The sequence below is a fragment of the Papaver somniferum genome, chromosome 3, assembly GCF_003573695.1.
Source record: "Papaver somniferum cultivar HN1 chromosome 3, ASM357369v1, whole genome shotgun sequence".
Classification (NCBI taxonomy): Eukaryota; Viridiplantae; Streptophyta; class Magnoliopsida; order Ranunculales; family Papaveraceae; genus Papaver; species Papaver somniferum.
This window is the reverse complement of record NC_039360.1, coordinates 192,491,094-192,508,770: the sequence shown is the minus strand read 5'-3', so window position 1 is coordinate 192,508,770 and position 17,677 is coordinate 192,491,094. Positions and strand designations below refer to the sequence as shown.

At 35.8% G+C, this 17,677-nt stretch overlaps 1 pseudogene; it reads left to right on the top strand.

Moving 5' to 3' along the window:
• Positions 1 to 423: 423 nt before the first annotated feature.
• Positions 424 to 523, top strand: LOC113362439 (annotated as a pseudogene).
• Positions 524 to 17,677: the final 17,154 nt, after the last annotated feature.

Genomic DNA, 17,677 nt, shown 5'->3' with positions numbered 1-17,677 from the left:
CCAGGGTTATAGGTTTCTGAATAAGGGTCAAACTTCTGATGGTTATCGAATCTAGTGTTGTTATAAAGAGCATTGGCTTGCTCTTCAACAGTATGGCCTTCCCAAAAAGGCTATATTCTACCACTAGTACCACTAGAATGACCTAATTCTAAGGCTTCTAACCTTTTGGCTATGGCTGCTATTTTAGCATCTGACTCATAAGATCCTTCTACCCTATTGACATTTTCTCTACTTAGAAGTATTGTTTTCTGGGGTTCCCTATTATTTTCCCATTGTTGGGTTTTATTGGCGATTTAATTCAAAAATGTCATCGCCTCATCAACAGTTTTATTCTCAAACCCACCTGTGCATAAGGACTCAACCATGGTTGTTGTTGAATAATCTAAACCCTCGTAGAGGATCTGAACTAACCTAACCTTCTCTAAACCATGATGAGGACATTGAGAAATTAAGTCATTGAAACTTTCTAAATACCTATATAAAGATTCTCCCTCTTGTTGAGCAAAAGTACAAATTTGTGTCCTAATAGACGATGTTTTTTTCCTTGAGAAAAACTTATGTATAAAGACAGATATAAGTTGTTCATAGGTTTCAATTGACTCAGAATCCAAACTATACAACCAAGATTTGGCTTTATCTTTTAAGGAAAAAGGGAATAACCTAAGTTTCAGTGCATCATCACTAAGGTTTTTAATTTTCAGAGTACTACATACTTCCTAAAATTCCCTAACATGAAAATATGGGTTCTCACTCTCTTTTCCTAAAAAGGTTGGGAGCATCTGTTTCAGCTAACTTGATACAAGACGGACGAGAGGTCCTAGTTGGTTTCAATAAAGCTTTTAAAGTTACCATTTCTGGCACTACCGAAGGACTAGGAGTAATTTCTTCACAAAGAAGCAGATTCTCAAAACTGAAGTTTCCAAAAACGGGGCTCTCTAAAGAAGAGTCTTCGAGCTCCCCGCCTTCACAAGAAGAACTACTAGGTTTATCACTAATCAGACGACCTAGAGTGTTTCTTTTCCAAGCCCGTTCTACCTCGGGCATACACTAGAAAAACAAGACTAAAAAAGAAAATCCCTAAAAGGGAAGGGAAGTTCTATGCAAACACAAACAAGGCTGACTCCACCACAGCAAACCTACTGAATTTTAGCAAACAAAAAGCATGATGGCTCCACTTAGATTGTTTCTAGACCAGCTTCTAATCCTTCGAAAGGGAATTCGTTACAATTTAAGCAAACCCCTCTGGAGTCAATCCGAGTCAAAGTAAGTTGAATTGAGGCGAGGGAAGCTCAGTGGAGCTTTGATACCCAAGGCCTCACCGCTATCACAAGGCGGCGCAGTCACGCATTCAACTCACAGAGACCATCATGAACTTCGAAGTATTCTAAAAGAGTAACCAATATTTTTCGAACGACTTTCCTACTAAGCTCGTTACCCTATAGGTCTCGTTTTATTCCAAATTTTAAAGCTTAGGTTCGCGTTTGGTTTCATTTTCCTAAGGCGGGCAAAAAGAGAACGGTGATGAAATCCGAACCTTTATCTTGTATGGCCAGTTCTTGCCCTTTACTAGGAATTTAAAACAGTAGTTTTCAGTTACTCATCATATATGCAAACGAAGGAATACAGTAACTCGCTGACCGGGGATTCGCGAGTGTTTCGACAAACTTACCTCCCGTTCCAGACGGGGGATGAACCGTTGTCGTCGGCTCGGGCCACAACTCCTATGTTGTGTACGAACCCGAGGGGCCGAGGTGATATCGTAATCACCGTCCTTCTCTGCAAACAGTTTAATATTTAATCTACCCTTCCGTAGGGTTTAAAATAAATTAATGTCCAAATGTCCAAAGTCCAAAAGAAAGGTCCAAAAAATAAATTGCAAAAAGAAAAAGAAAAATACAAAATAAAAAGAATTCCTAATACGATCTAATAAAATAACACTCTCCTTTTTTTTTCTCTCTTTTTTCTATAAATTTTTTTTTCTTCTTTAGCTCCTTTCGCTTTGCCTTTTACTTCAAGTCTTTAAATATTCGCCAAAAGCTTTAGCAAAAATTTCTTTCGCTCCAAATTCCCAAAATCTGAAAGGAAAAGACAAAAACCCAAAAACGTAAATAAGAACAAAAAAAAATAAAAAAAAAAAAAATCTAAAAACTCTATCCTAAAGAAAAGCCCGCGTCGGCGGCGCCAAAAATTGATGATATTTTCAATGATGTTGTAGTAAAGAGTTCGTTGAGGCTTGTGAAGGAAATGAATTTTAGACTTAATAAAAATTTAAAAACAAAGAAAACTTATTACAAAATTAACTTCAAGATATTAGAAAACAACCAAGACACTGATTTCACTATTACACATGAATAAATTATGGTAAACAATCCAAAACTATAATTATCTTTTAGGACTCTTATTTCTTAATTCACAAATAATCTGGAAAATTCTCAAAAATTAATTGTATCCCTAAGCATAGATTATCTAAACAAAGCATAACCTATCTAATTGAATCATAACTAATGAAGAATTTTTTTGCAAACAATTAAAAACTCTGCAAAAGCAATGATTGAGTGAATTATAAATTATAAATTAGAGAGAATAAATAATTACCAATTATTCATGCGTAAATAGCTTCCTCATTGTCTTGGTTGTGAGAGAATTAGCCACTCATCATGTTGGAAAACCTCTCAAAGAATTTCATTGATGCTCAAAATGGTTTAAAAATGATGAGAATATGAGAAATACAATAAAACCGGGTTTGTAACAATTATATTTGTTACAAACCAGAGAACTATGACCCTCGGTGGCAAATTAAGACTGTTGCAGCTGTGTCGCAAATGTTGTAGCAAATAAGTCTTCCTGTAAACTGCGACCCACAGAATGAGTTGCTGTCGCTGTTCAAAAACAACCGCTGGTGCAGGTCCGTTCGTCGTGTTCTTCAGTGTTCTTCAATGGCAGCAGCAGCAGCAGGTGGTCTCTCTGCAAGTTCGATTTTTTGACTCTGTGGTGCTCTAAACTTCTCCCAATCTCTCCGTCCCCTTCTATGATATCCCAGCATCCTATTTATACTCAACAGCTCCCTCGAATCTCGAGTTAAATACCACAAATTCTCTATTATTCGGCAGTAAATAAAAAATATTCTCCGGATATTTTTTTCTTCGTCCGAGCGTCTGCAGCTGTCCAACCTTCCTTATTTTCCTTCTACACGCCTCTGCAGAGTACTAACTCCATCCAAACACGAGCAGTACACGTTTCAATTTGTTGTAATCTCGTGATGGAGTTTTCCGGCCACGTACTCCCTGTTTTCTTCACCACGGCAATTCCAGCCAAACTGGGTCGAAACAAACACCCATACCAGCTTTGTTAGGACATATCACAACTACCCATTAATTTTCAGCCCTTTAGTCTACCCAGAACATCTTCAAATTTCGATCGAAACTTCATCCAGTTTCAGTGCTTCTTTTTCCCACCAAATTTAATTTTCAAACGAAGAAGATGGTGTCCCCCTAACCAGCTGTACGGTGCGAATAGCAGCTGCCTTTTTGTGGTGCCCCTTAGTAATTGAGGTGCCCCTTAACCAAATCTGGGCTCCGTATAGCAAGTGTCCTCCGGGGGTGTTCCGAGTGATTTTTCAAGCCGATTTTTCCAACAATATTTATTTTCCAAAAATACCTAAAAATACACAAAACACCATAATAAGGACGAAAACGAGTACCAACAATACGAAACATTGAGGACAAATTAGACACATAAATGCGTCTATCAGTGACTAATTCTTCCAATGTCTGGCTGAAGACTTTAAACTTAGCACTTCTTGGGAGGTAACCCATGCTCATGCAACACGGTAATATCTTTCCTTGACTCTTTTGCTTCAAGTGGTAACAGTTTCTCCTTGTTCATGCTTTTAATTTTATCTTTAGAACATTGAGGACAATGTTAGATTTAAGTTTGGGGGTATGGAAGAACTTCTTAGTTGCACTTTTGAAACTTCTAGCGTCACATGGTATCCGGTTAGCTAAGTTTACATACTGTTTCTCACCGAAAAGATAGAAATTGGAATGCTAGGGATAACAACCTTTTGAGACATTAGAGAAAAAGACATTGAGATCCTTGAAATTCAGGAGAGAACTTGTTCCTTTTAGAGGGTAATCGTGATGGACCTAACCATACATGATGGAAAGTCAAGTAGGTCAGGAAATGCCAGAAAGACAAAGCAACCTCACAATGTAGTCTTAGTTACTGGATTGCGACTCTCTCTCAGTAGAAACTTATCATCATCAACAAGCGGAGAGACATCAAAATCTATGAAGAAAGTTGAAGACGTTTTAGGTTTAGAAGCAACAATAGAAAAGAATAATTCAAAAATCAAAGTTGAAGTTATAAGAGCAAATGATATAAGTTGTTAAAATCCATGATACCAAGACATCACAAGTTGCGAAGATCCAAGTTTTGAAAGTCCTTCTCTCATGGCCATGTAAATTGTTGTCTTGTAATTTTTGTTTACAAAAAAAAAAAAAAAAAATGAAATGAAAAAAAATGAAAAAAATGAAAAATGAAAAAAATCATCGTTACGTTTTGTTCAATAAGGCCAAAGGGAAGTAGAAATTTATAAGTCAAGGAAGAAATCGAAGAGAAGAGATAATTGTCAAGGTTCTATGAGGTACGATAGTTTATCATCAACAGTTGAAGACCTAAGAAGACGTTGTTTTTACTGAGTACTATGAGAGAGTCGAAGAAAGATACATTTGGTTGCTTTGTTAGTCCGCTTTCAATCTGGCACAAGATCTTTCTAGCACCGGTTTAACTCATCACACGTAATTAGTCCAGCTGTGTAGCAGATGTCCCTCTCATCTTTATCTCTCTCCTAATCTTATCCAGCTGCAAAGCAGCGGACGCATCTTACAATGTTTATCTAGCTGTGTAGCGGATATCTCTTTATCTAGCAGTGTTGCGGATGTGTCTCCCCTTTTCTTCAGTCAGCTTTAGAGCTGACACCTTTAGTTTCTCTGGCATTCTAGTTACATGGAGATAGGTTGAGAATATGTATGTCCTCATAGCTCTTTGGATACTTGTGACCAATTAGAAGTAATGGTTTTGTGGGTACACCTCTGGTAAACCCTCCCGAGATTAACTCGGTCACTAGGGACACCTAGTGAGTTAGGATTTTAGTTTTGCTCGAGGACTAGAAAATAATAAGTTTGGGGGTATTTGATAGATGCATTTATGTGTCTATTTTGTTCTCAATGTTCTGTATTGTTAGACTCGATTAAATACTTATTGTGTTATTTTATGTTTTTGTAGATGTTTTTGGATAAATAAGCTCTTGCAGCGAAATTGGCTCGAAAAGTGGTGTTTTACACCCCAGGATAGAGACTAAAAACACCCAAGAAATGCGCCGGAGGAACCCAGAAAAAATGCTGGAAACACCCCAGAAAAATTACTTAAGGCACCCAAAGGACATGTGTTATTCGGACTCCAACAACGGATAAGGGGAGACCACTGGATAAGGGGTGACCTTCTTCACAAATTCAAAAAAATATTTTGGCGGGAAAATATTTCTTTTCACAGGCAGATTTTTTGGTCGGATTTTGGAGGAGTTTTTGTGCGATCCAATCGCTGAAACTTCATGGGTAGATGTGATATGTCATAGAAAAGCTGGTATGGGTGTTTGTTTCGATCAAATTTGGACGGATAACTTGGTTTAATCCAAACAGTGAGTTGGAGGATAAACACAAACTTACACGAGTTTAAACGCGTACTGCTCGTGATTGGAAGACTTGATCAATATTCTGGAGCGTGAAGATGGTATAAAAGGAAAGAAAAACAGCTGAGAACGCGTGAATATCATAAAATAGGGAAGAAAATCTTTCCGGAAATATTTTTTATCACCTGAGTAAAGAGAGGATTATCTCGAGTATGGAGGAGATTTCTTGTGTTGTAGGTGTATAAAAAGGGTCTTGAGGTATCATATAAGGGGTGTCGAGAGTCTGGGGAGCTGAGGAGAGCCAGAGAAGAAGAAATTTGAGTTTTCCCAAACTCGGTTTCTGCTGCTGCTGATGATGATGAACATGAAGAACACGAAGAACGGACCTGCAGAGACAGTCGTTTATTAACTGTCGTAGCTTCAGTTGCGGCAGTTCTTCAGCGACAGCGGAATAGTGACTACAGCACCTAGGTTTTATCATTTATTCTGTGACGCCTTTTGTGCGTCGCATATTACAGTCTCACACCATTTTCTTTTTTTCCCTCCATTGTTAACACCATTTGAGCTATAAATAAATCTTTTGAGTGTGTTTTCATCATGATGAAACCAAAATTCATCATGCGGTAAATTCATTTAATTCTTTATTTGACTATTTGCATTGAATTAAAATTAAAAATAAGGATTTTTCTTAATTAATTGTCATTTCGTTTGATGGTTTATGCTTAGGATTAATTCTTTTGATATGCCATGCTTAAAATTTACAATTAATATTTTAAGAATTTACCTTAGGCAAAGAAATAGAGTCAAAATACTTGTTGAATGAGCTATAATGGTTTAGAATAAATAGGTGAATCGCATGAATTTGAAATATTCGGTGGAATCCTAGTCCCAGTACCTCTCACCATTGTTAACATTATTTGTATATTTTTTTTTATTAAATTTAAAAATAGAACCTTCACAAGTCTTAGACGAACTCTACTACTACAACAACTTTTGAAAATCAATCACGAGGTTCAAGAGACGTAAGGAGCGTGGTTTTAACTGAGTCACGTGGAGGGTTTAATTCAGTCTCGCACTACGTTCCAGTCCAAAGTATGATAGTATGCTAGTGTTTGTAGTTGGATAATACTTCTCGGTGTTCAAACTGGACGAGGTCCCGGGGTTTTTCTGCAACTGCAGTTTTCCTCGTTAACAAAATCTCTCTGTGTCTTGCTTTACTTTTTACTTTTGCATTATATTTGTGTTTGATATAATTAAATTAAAATCAAGTGATTCGATAAACAACCTAGACGGTTTTTCACTAAAACTGTATAGAACCTACAAGAATTTTTCTTGAGAATTCGTATCTTGAAATATAGATTACAAGACTTGTTCTTATTGGAATTCAATTCACGTACTGTTACGGTACATATTAGGTTATCTTGGATATTGATTTTTGAGATCATCCAAGAGTTCTCGTACTCAATTTGGTTCACGTATCTTTGATTTAAACTATTGATTGTACACGAAAGATAAATTGTATATACATATTGTTCAAGGGTCATTAATTTGGTCTACTTGCAATTGTATTAAGTTTTGTCTTATAGGTCCAAACGAAAAAGTTGGTGGTGTATCTGGTACCTCTGCATTTTCAGTTGGTATCAGAGCAGAAAAACACATGTACCCAGTAAACGTACCGGCACAGCTATAGTTCGACATGACTTAGTGGTACGCATGACCGGTATCCATACCACAAAAAGTCTGTGAATTCGTGAACCTGGAATGGTATGCATACCGAAAAAGAACTGTTGGTTCTAAAACCGGTGTGGTATCCATACCCGGTACGCATACCAAAAAAGTTTTGTATGTTCCGGAACTTATTTTTGTCTTAAGGCTACATATAACAATGACAAATATAGTCACAAACAAGGCTGAGTACACGTACTTGCCCTGTCGAATATTTTCAGATGCACATAAAATTATTTCCGTGAGATAATTAGCATTTGAATACATCTCTAAGAACACTATATGATATGATTGATCATATTATAACTTGTTATTTTGACTTAAATTTAAAAGTCTTATGTGTTTATGGAAATGATTAAGCTTCTAATTCAATCTGCTTTTCTTTTTTTTTTTGCTAAGTCCAATAGTTTATTAAGCAAAAAAACGTAATTACAGGTAATTATAAAAAGGGGACTCTAAAGCCCCCCACCCCCCATAAACCAAAGGGGTTTTAAAAATAACAAAATAAAATATCCTAAAAGGCTAATAACCAAAAAAATAAATGATAAAACAAAAAAAACAAAGAAAAGAAGGCGTATTTGCGTTTAGCACTCCCTCTCATTCTTCCTTTCTTTTTGGTTTTGGAAAAATAACATTCATAATGCTTGTGACTTCTATACCCGAGACTTTAATACCATCCAAAAGTTCTTCTTCCTCCTCCTCGTCAGAAGTAGAAGTATAATTACCCGGAACTAGCTTAATTGGATTTAGAGCTTGCTGATTATTAACATTACATTCTTAGGCTTATTAAGCCCAGGAGACTTACCTTTTTTAGCTCTAGTTCAATCGTCTAGTTCCGGCTAACCGTCCATGAAAAATGTCTTTGTACACGGTTCGGTTATGGTTCATCATAGGCAGAGTGTATATCTTGATACGTCAATCACATTTAAAAGGTTCATCTAACAGTGGATATTATTTGTTTGGTTCCAAAGATATCTTAGCTTAAACCTAAAGCAACATGTGCTTTGAAAGTCTATAAAAGGGGATCCTCAAATAACATCCTACTTGTAAACCAGAGTCGTGCTCTTCCTAAAACCCTTTTAGGGTTTAGTGACTAAAAATACTTCGTAGGGATTCGTGAAGCCAGGTACAACTATCTTTTATCTTGATAGTTCGAGTATCCTAATATTTTTTGATTGTTGAGCTTGCTCCAACAATCAAGATAGAGAGAAATCACAAAGTTCTCTTCGTTTCAGACTTTGTTGATTTCATAAGTTTAATACTTGTGAGGTGAATAATAATCTAGTCTGCTCTTTGGGAATCATAATTCCGGGTTTTGTGGTTAGCTAGACTTTCTCTATTGCTATCGGTTTCCAGTCTCACCTTGATCTATGATCAAAAAGGAAATCACACATATAGGCTTATCTGTGGGAGGAAAAGTGTTTTAAAGTCTTCAATTGAGTTGAAGCAACTCTTAGGCTGTAAAGGACGTCAACTAAGGGAATCAATTGCGCAGAGTCCTGCTGGATTCAAGAGGCGTAAGGAGCGCGACTGTAACTAATCTTCTATGAGGGTTTAATTTTGTCTCAACTACATTCCAGTCTGAAGTTAATTGGTAGTAGTCTAGTGTCTGTAGCGGCTTAATACAGTTTGGTGTTCAACCTGGGCTAGGTCCCGAGGTTTTTATGCATTTGCGGTTTCCTCGTTAACAAAATTTCTGGTGTCTGTGTTATTTATTTTTCCGCATTATATTGTTTATCTTTATAATTGAAATATCACAGGTTGTACGTAAATCAATCAAAGTAAATACATTCATCTGTGTTGGTTAGATACGACTTGATTGATTCTTGGATATTGATTTTTGAAGATCGTCCGAGAACTCTCACATGTAAATCAAGTTCACAGATTTGGTTCTGTCAACTTTCTGATTGTGGGAGAAAGAGATATAACTCTGAATATTATTCTTCGATTGAGATTCATTAAGTTGAACTCTCGGAGTTGTATTTAGGTTTTTTCCATACATATTTCCTAAGAAAATATTGATGGTGTATTTTGGTACCCCCGTGTTTTCAAATATTTTTAATGGTTGGTCTTTCAACCAAAAGTAAGAGTTTAAGTTAAACTCAGGTTCTTCATAAAAGGACCAAATAATGCTCTATGGACCATCATAAAATACCAAAATTCTCAGGATTGGTCCACGAATAACATAGTAGCACGAGCATGCCACCCATGATCGGTTATGGTCGGCCCTTTCGCTTGCAGATGCCGGTCCCACCTCTTTTAGTGATTAATAACCTAATTAATCATCTACAGTTCATATTTGGTTCAAACTCTCTCCAGCAGCTGGGAAGATATCCATTCACCATCAGATGGTCCGAACACTACCAAGGTCCGGTTCTACCCCCTTTGGTCGGTCCCTCCTCTCTCCGTTATTAGGTTTTACTACCTATTGCTCAGTCAAACACTATTTTAATAATAATTAAAAACAATTAATCATCCTTTTACTAACTGATCTGCAAGGGACTTTGGTGAATACTCAGTCGAGCACCTAGACATTACATGGTCGATCCATCACTTCATGTAGTCGGTCCCTCTCTCATCCATTGGTTGATTTTCAGCTAATCATCCATTGATCAAAATTAGGGTTTTGAATCTAAATGCTCTCCAGAGCATAATTCTGAACAGGTTCAAACACCAATAATTTTATGTTGATCTAGCAATTAACATTTTAATTAATAATTTAATATTCGTTCGGCTATCATTATTTTATTAATACTGATTCAACTATCAATGGCTCTGCAAATCAATGTTTCTCATGTTGATTTAGCTATCAACATTCGAGAATTTTACACTGCAACTATTAATATTTTATTGGTTCATCAACCAACATTTGGTTCGTCAGTCGACCATTATTTTAATATTATATCCTTTCCTTGTCATCCGACTTACTCATGACACATGGATAGAGATGAACCTTCTATGATCATCCAATGATGATTATTTTCATGCGACTTCCAGTCAAGTGCTCAACGAACCACCAAAATGGTTTATGATCAGTCCAGCAATCTCATTATAACATATGTTCATTAATCCAAGTCATTAAACTATCATTACCGCTTCATCTAGCATAATGAGATGTCACGGCCATTAGTGACCTAATTCAACATCCATGGTCCAAAAAGTATGTCGTTGTTCCAGCAAGCACTTCATGCTTCATCCGTCATGACCTTGAACTATGAACTATTCAGTTCATCGATTAAGACTCATAGTCTTATATCAAAGATTGACCACACATAAAAATACGTCTGCAAAGCAGACTTTCAGATAAGACATCAATTCATGTCACATGGGGGGATATTCACTAGGATTTTGGTATGGCGGCCTAAAACATGTGCGATGTGCAAAACATCCACGGTGAGAAATCTAAGTAATTTGTGCTAACAATTAAGGAGTAAATGGAATAGTGGATGGTCAGTCAACCAAGTTCAGAATTTAATTCGCTCTGGATTGGACTTGAATAACTTGCCAACACCACAAGGAGGGGACGATCATAGGGTACGGATGTCGGAGATGGGGGGGGGGGGGGGGGGGTAACTTCACTGTCCGTTAAGCAAAACAGCTCATTAGGAAAAAAATATGCGGTTCTGGAGGTGTATGGTCTGTTGTGGAAGAAGTTTATACATCCAAACTTAGTTGTTCAAAACTGGAAATTATCTAGGAAAGCTTGTGCAACTTTAGACAAAGTCAGGAGCAGATTTAAGGTCAATCTGGATAATACGTGTTACCTTTGCAAATCTGAAGAAGAATCCTTGGAACATATTTTGTGGAGCTATTCTTTTATTGTACAAGTTTGGGAGTGGATTTCAGGTATTTTCTCTTTGCGTGCTCATTATGATTTGATTGCTTCTTATAAATATTCCAAGGGGAGGAGCCGCATTATAAGGACTTATGGATGTTGGCAAACATGGTTATTCGGTCTGAGCTTTGGCATACCAAAAATCAAGCTTACTTTCAAAACAAGGCAGTTAATCTAAACTTCTTCAAACAATGGGTCTTTCATTTAATTCATGAATACTCAGTCCGTGTGAAGATATTTATGCACAACTCTTCTTCGGACCTGGATATTTTTAATTTTTTCCGCATAAGGCATAGACAAGTGAAATGCAGCCAACCTGTTGAGTGCTTTTGGTCTCCTCCAAATAGGGATGAGCTGTTATTATGTTGTGACAGTGCTGCCAAGGGTAACCCGGGAATTGCTGGTGCTGGAGTGGTGGCTCGTGATGCATATTGTAACTTTGTTGGTGCTATGAGTATTTGACTTCGTAGAACTAATAACTTCCTAGCTGAACTATATGGTGTCATCGTGGGATTAGAATGGGCACTTAAATGGGTCGTGCGAAAGGTCTTGGTGCGATCAGATTCAGTTGGGGTTGTAATGGCCTTTACTAATTCTAATGTTCCTTGGTTTGTTAGGCAAAGGTGGAGAAATATTCAAAACAAATATGATTCTATTTGATTTTGTTCATACTTATCGGGAAGCTAATTTTGCAGCAGATGCAATGGGCAAAAGAGGTTGTTTGCTAAGGAATGGTGAAGGCCTGAATTATGATTGAGAGACCTTATTTTCTAAACTCTTTAAAATACTCTAATGTCTCTTATTTCAGATTTAATTAGTTTGTAAGTTTCTGGGGTCTACAGACCTCTTTTCTTGTAAACGTTTTGTAAATATTTGCTATTCATCAATACAATCTTGGACTTACAAAAAAAAAAACACTTCCTCCAACTGTTACCACTTACAAGAGATCGATATGCTGCAATAAATTGGTTTCTCAACCTATGATTTGATAACTTAACAACGACATCCAAGTAAGACTCATCACTGTCAATTATCAAACACTTATGAAAAATTCATCTAGTCTACACAGAGATTCATCTTCAAAGCAGTTCAACACATCACTTCATGATTTGATCAATCTCCATTGGTCTCCACACATTCTCAACTTCCCTCCCAACAGACCGACCCTTCTCCTCCTCTTGTGACCGAATTGATCCTGGAACGTCCATTGTCTTGGTTTAGGTCAGGGTCCTACAGATTAGTTTCTCGAACTCAAAGTACATTTTTTAAAGGTTCAGGCGATTTTCTTCATCGAGCACTTGCACTCTCCACCATTTTTCACCGGAAAACCAACATATCATTTTTACTTACAAACACCCGTTTATATAGTTGAAATAAAATCCGAACTGATAGATTTGCTACAACTAAAATACTAAAAAAGATCTTCAAACCGAAAAATATGAAAGAAAAAATATAAAAAACATAAATGAAAATATTTTTACACGACATTGTTTTGTTTTCGAAGTATTCAATTTTATTAATTTCCATACAAAAAGATTTTAATACGTAAAATCTTTAACAGAAACTTATTAGTTTCCATATTTTTTTATACCAAGATCTGAATCTAAAAAATTACAAAAATAAAAGGAAATTAATCTTATTAATTCCATATTTTAATTTTATAACAAAAAAATCTTAATCTAAAAAAAGTAATTCTTTTACACGGCACTGATATACGGTATTGATTTGGTTTTTTAGGTAATTTTGATTCTTTTACGGAAAAATCTTTGCAACAATCTAATTAGTTTCCATTTGTTGATTTTTATACCAAGATGTTAATTTAAAAATAGGATTTTTTTTATTGTTTTTTCCTTTCCCATACCGTATATTTTAGCTATTTTTTTTTGGTAAATCCAAATTGTATTATAAATAGCAGAATTACAAAACAAAATAAGCAACAAGAAAAGAGGTCAGAATAACCCCAAAAACTTGCTACTTATTTAAAATGGAAATAAGATACATTTGGGTATTCAACAGAATTTAAAAAATCAGGTCTTCCAGTATAATGTCTACCTTCCTCATTAGGAAGGCGACAACCTCTCTTTGCCATATTATCCGCTGCAAAATTAGCTTCCCTAAAAGAATGCTCAAAACGAATAGACTCAAAATTTGAAGAAACCTCACTCCAACGATGCCTAACGAACCACAGAAGAGAGGAAGAACTAAAAGCCATTACTGCGCTCTTTGAATCTGACCGAATGCAAACTCTCAAACGTCCCCACTGAATCGCCCATTCCAGCCCAATTATAATTCCAAAACTTTCTACCTGGTAATTAGTAGTAATACCCAATCTGCATACTCATAGCGCCAACAATATTAGCCTGATGATCTCTCGCTACACACCAGCTCCAGCCACTCCCGGATTCCCACGAGCCGCTCCATCACAGCACAACAACAGTTCATCCAATGTAGAAGAAGACCACCTACATTCAACTGGTTCATGAAACTTCACCTGCCTATGCGCCACTTTAAAGAAATCCAGCACTTTAAGATCATCCATGGAATTATGCATGAACCCCTTGAGCCGTCTTGAGTAATCCTGCACTTGATTGAAAATACTTTTTTGAAAGAAAATCCAGCAAACCTTTTTGTTCTCATGAAAAAAACGGTTTCTTGTCTGCCAAAGCTCCGAGCGCACCACTAAATTTTCCAGCAACCAAAGATCCTTGAACATGCCACTTATCCCCCTAGCTGCCTTGTACGCTGTTGTCAACTGCAGATGCGAATGGACTCCAAAAATGTCTGAAATCCACTTCCATGCTTTCTCAGCAAAAGAACAATGTCACATCAGGTGTTCCAACGTCTCCTCTTTAGAATTACACAAACAACATTTGTTAGCAATCTGGATTTTAAACCGGCTTTGAACCTTATCAAGTGTAGCACAGGCGCCCCTTTGAATCTTCCAATTTCTCGCAGCCAAAGCAGGGTGAACGGCCTGCCTCCATAACAAATTTTCCCCCTCCAACTTAGCATATTTCTTGCAAATTAAAGCCTTGGCAGAAACAAATTTGAGAGCGGCTGGTTTGTTGTCAATTTATGCCAAATTTAGAGAAAGAGTTAGAGGAAATTTTCGTGGTGACTAAGATACGAAGGTGTATATAAAGTTATAAACAATACAAGGCTATTTGTACATGGCATATAGAATACAAAGCTATCAAACTCGCACACGTATAAGAAGAAATTTTGGAGAAATTTAAAAAATAGAGTGTATTTTCGAAATAAAGGCTGAATTTATTTTTATACATCTCTTAAAATTTAGGAGTTTTCTTAATGTTCCAGTTTTTTTTTAAGTCTATATAACGGATGCGAGATTGTTGGATATACTACAGTTTTGCAACCGTATAAATAATTCTAGGTGACATAGCAATTAGGTTCCGTTGGAAATGACAATAACGGTATGCAGCCATAGTCTTCTTCAGCTGAAAACTAATGATTTAATAATTTCAGAAAACCATCGTCTAGGAATCAATTGCATTTATGTATTTTTAGTTTAGAGAACTGTATGTTTTTGCTACGGAGTGACGTTATCTTTTACTAATTTTTACGCCGTTCTTTACTTAGAGCAAGGATTATGGGGGTTGAGAGTCTCTTTCAAAATGAAAGAGTTGATCAAATTTTATCAAATTAGATCCTATTATGGGTAGAAGGAAACCCCCTTTCACCCCAAACTCAATCGCCTTCTCCTTCAAACGAAAGAGCGTGAGAAAGTCGCCACTATACGGATTTTTGTTTGCTGTTTAAAAAAAAAAGATGTAAAACGTGGCTTTTTTTGCCGTATAAAATGAAACTGAAACCAAACGGGTCATTGTTTGCCGTTTAATAGTTTTCTGCTTTCAAATTTGTATGGCCCACCACAAATTTAATCATTTTATTATCAAAAAATTACTTTTTCCCATTAAATAGATCTGGCCACTTTTAACTTCAAACTTTCGTAGTCAACTTTTTTATCTGCACGGTGTGTCATTGGTCGTATAGTCATCTGCTTCTCTATCCCACGGTGGCAAATATAGTCTACCAGCTTTACTCTCATCCATTTTGAAAACACTCTGTCCCACGGCCCTTGCTCTAACCTATGCGTTTGATTCACAAACACACCTCTAGAAATTGTTAGGTTGCGGTAAAAAATAATAAATATAAAGGATAGTATTAAAATTATTAATTTCTATATTTGGATTTTTATACCAAAATCGTAATCTAAAAAAATGAAGTATTTTTTACACGACACCGATTTACAGCATTGATTTAGCTTTTTAGGTAATTTTGATTTTGTTACAGAAAAATATTTGCAACCATCTTATTAATTTTCATATGTTGATTCTTTTTACCAAGATGTTAATCCAAATTTTCTTTTCTTTTTTTAAATTTTTTTTGCCTTTTCCATACCATATATTTTAGCCAGCAGATCTATAAACTCCCAAAAGAATTATTCATTAAGACTAGAGAAAGTTAGTTATATTTTCATAAACAAATCTGAGATCGGTTGGTTTATTGGCAATTTATGCTAAATTTAGAGAAACAGCCAGAGAAAATTTCGTGGTGACCAAGATACATACGTGTATATAAAGTTACAAACAATACAAGGCTATTATCTACGACATATAAAATACCAAGCTATGAAACTCGCATGTTTGAGAAGGTAATTTGGAGGAACTTAAAAATTATAGTGTATTTTCAGAAACAAGGCTAAATTTTCTTTTTATATATCTCTTAAAATCTAGGAGTTGTCTTAATGTTCAAGCTCTTTTTTAAGTTTATATAACGGATTCGAGATTGTTGGATGTTCTATAGTTTTGCAACCACATAAAAAATTCTAGGTGACTCAGCAATTAGGCTTCGTTGGAAATGGCAAATAACGATATGTACCCCTATTCTTCTTCTGCTCAAAACTAATGATTTCAATAATTTCAGAAAACCGTCATGTAGAAACAAATTGCATTTATGTATTTTTAGTTTGGAGAACTATGTATTTTTCTACAGAGTTACGTTATCTTTTTACTAATCTCTACGTTGCCCTTTACTGATCTACTAGGATACGGCACGGGCTTTGGTTTGCTCGGAAAATGTAAATTTTCTTCGCTTAATTAACGTTGTTTATAAAGAAGTTCTCTATGTTAATAAAAGACGTCGCAGTCAATGTAATTGTAAATTCTGTAATGCAAGGATATAATCATCGGATGATGCTACCAATGATCTAAGTTCATAACCTGTCAGCACCAAAATTTTTGCCTATTGAAAAAAAAGAAAAAACATCGCAGTTTGGTGTGCTAAAGCTACCTATTGGTTGATTTGAAAATACACGATTTAGTTTAAATGGATATTTCAAATGTAAGGTTGTATCTTGGTCATACATCACTTTGGATTTGGTACTACAGTATGGATTCACAATAATCCTTTTCTACAGAATTAAATTCTACCGACTGTAAGAACCAGTCTATTACATACGATGAAAGTGAAACATATAAGAATGTTACCAAAACTACTGCAAGCCAAACTAAAAATACTACCAATGCTACTACGAACTGAATTTAAAAACAGTACTATAAAGATAATGGTAAACATCTATAATTCTTCAAGTGCTTAGTAAATCTATCTTTTCCGTAGATTCCCACTGAGTTGTCTGCTGCTCCTTTCATGCAAGTACCCACCCATTTAGTATTGCGTTTTGTTATTTGGATTTCGTCCAAATCTTGAGTAACGCAGTGGAGAAAATACATTGTCAGTCTCAATAACAAATTAATGAGGCAAGTCCAAAAGTGCTGATGCTATTCACATACTGATTGTCCTTGTATTAATCCTAGAAAAAACATACAAATTTTAGTTAGTTCAACTAAAAATTATGAAAGACATGCAGTCGTGCATAGGCTTTCCGTAGCAGTGAGCAGAATTTTGTGTTTAGAATCATGGAATATCGATTTAACTAAAATTTAAAAAACATACTACCACGGAAACAGTATTAAATATTTTCCTAATTGATGATGGAAGCCAATTACATGAACATTGACCTGCCACTACATATGTTACTGTTTGTATGCTTTATTGGTCATCTTTTTCATATCGAATCTAATAAACTCCTAAAAGGATCTCACCTAAAATCTTAAATATCTTGTCTTTGCTAAAAAAAGCTGCATGTTGTACAAAATCTCAACGTAGTAAGCAAGTAATAAATTATGAGAATCAGTACCTTAATATTGTAACCTCTATTTAATGAGGTAGTTTTAATAAATCTTAGGGCTCTTCGAGCCCTTTATCCTTCAAAAAAAAAAAATACCTCAATATTGTGATGCATTTTTACCCTCACATCAACGTCTTGCTCCAGAAAATACCGAGATGAAAATTCCACGATTTGAGATGGGTATATCTTAGGGGGAAAAGGAAGAAAATAAAGGAAA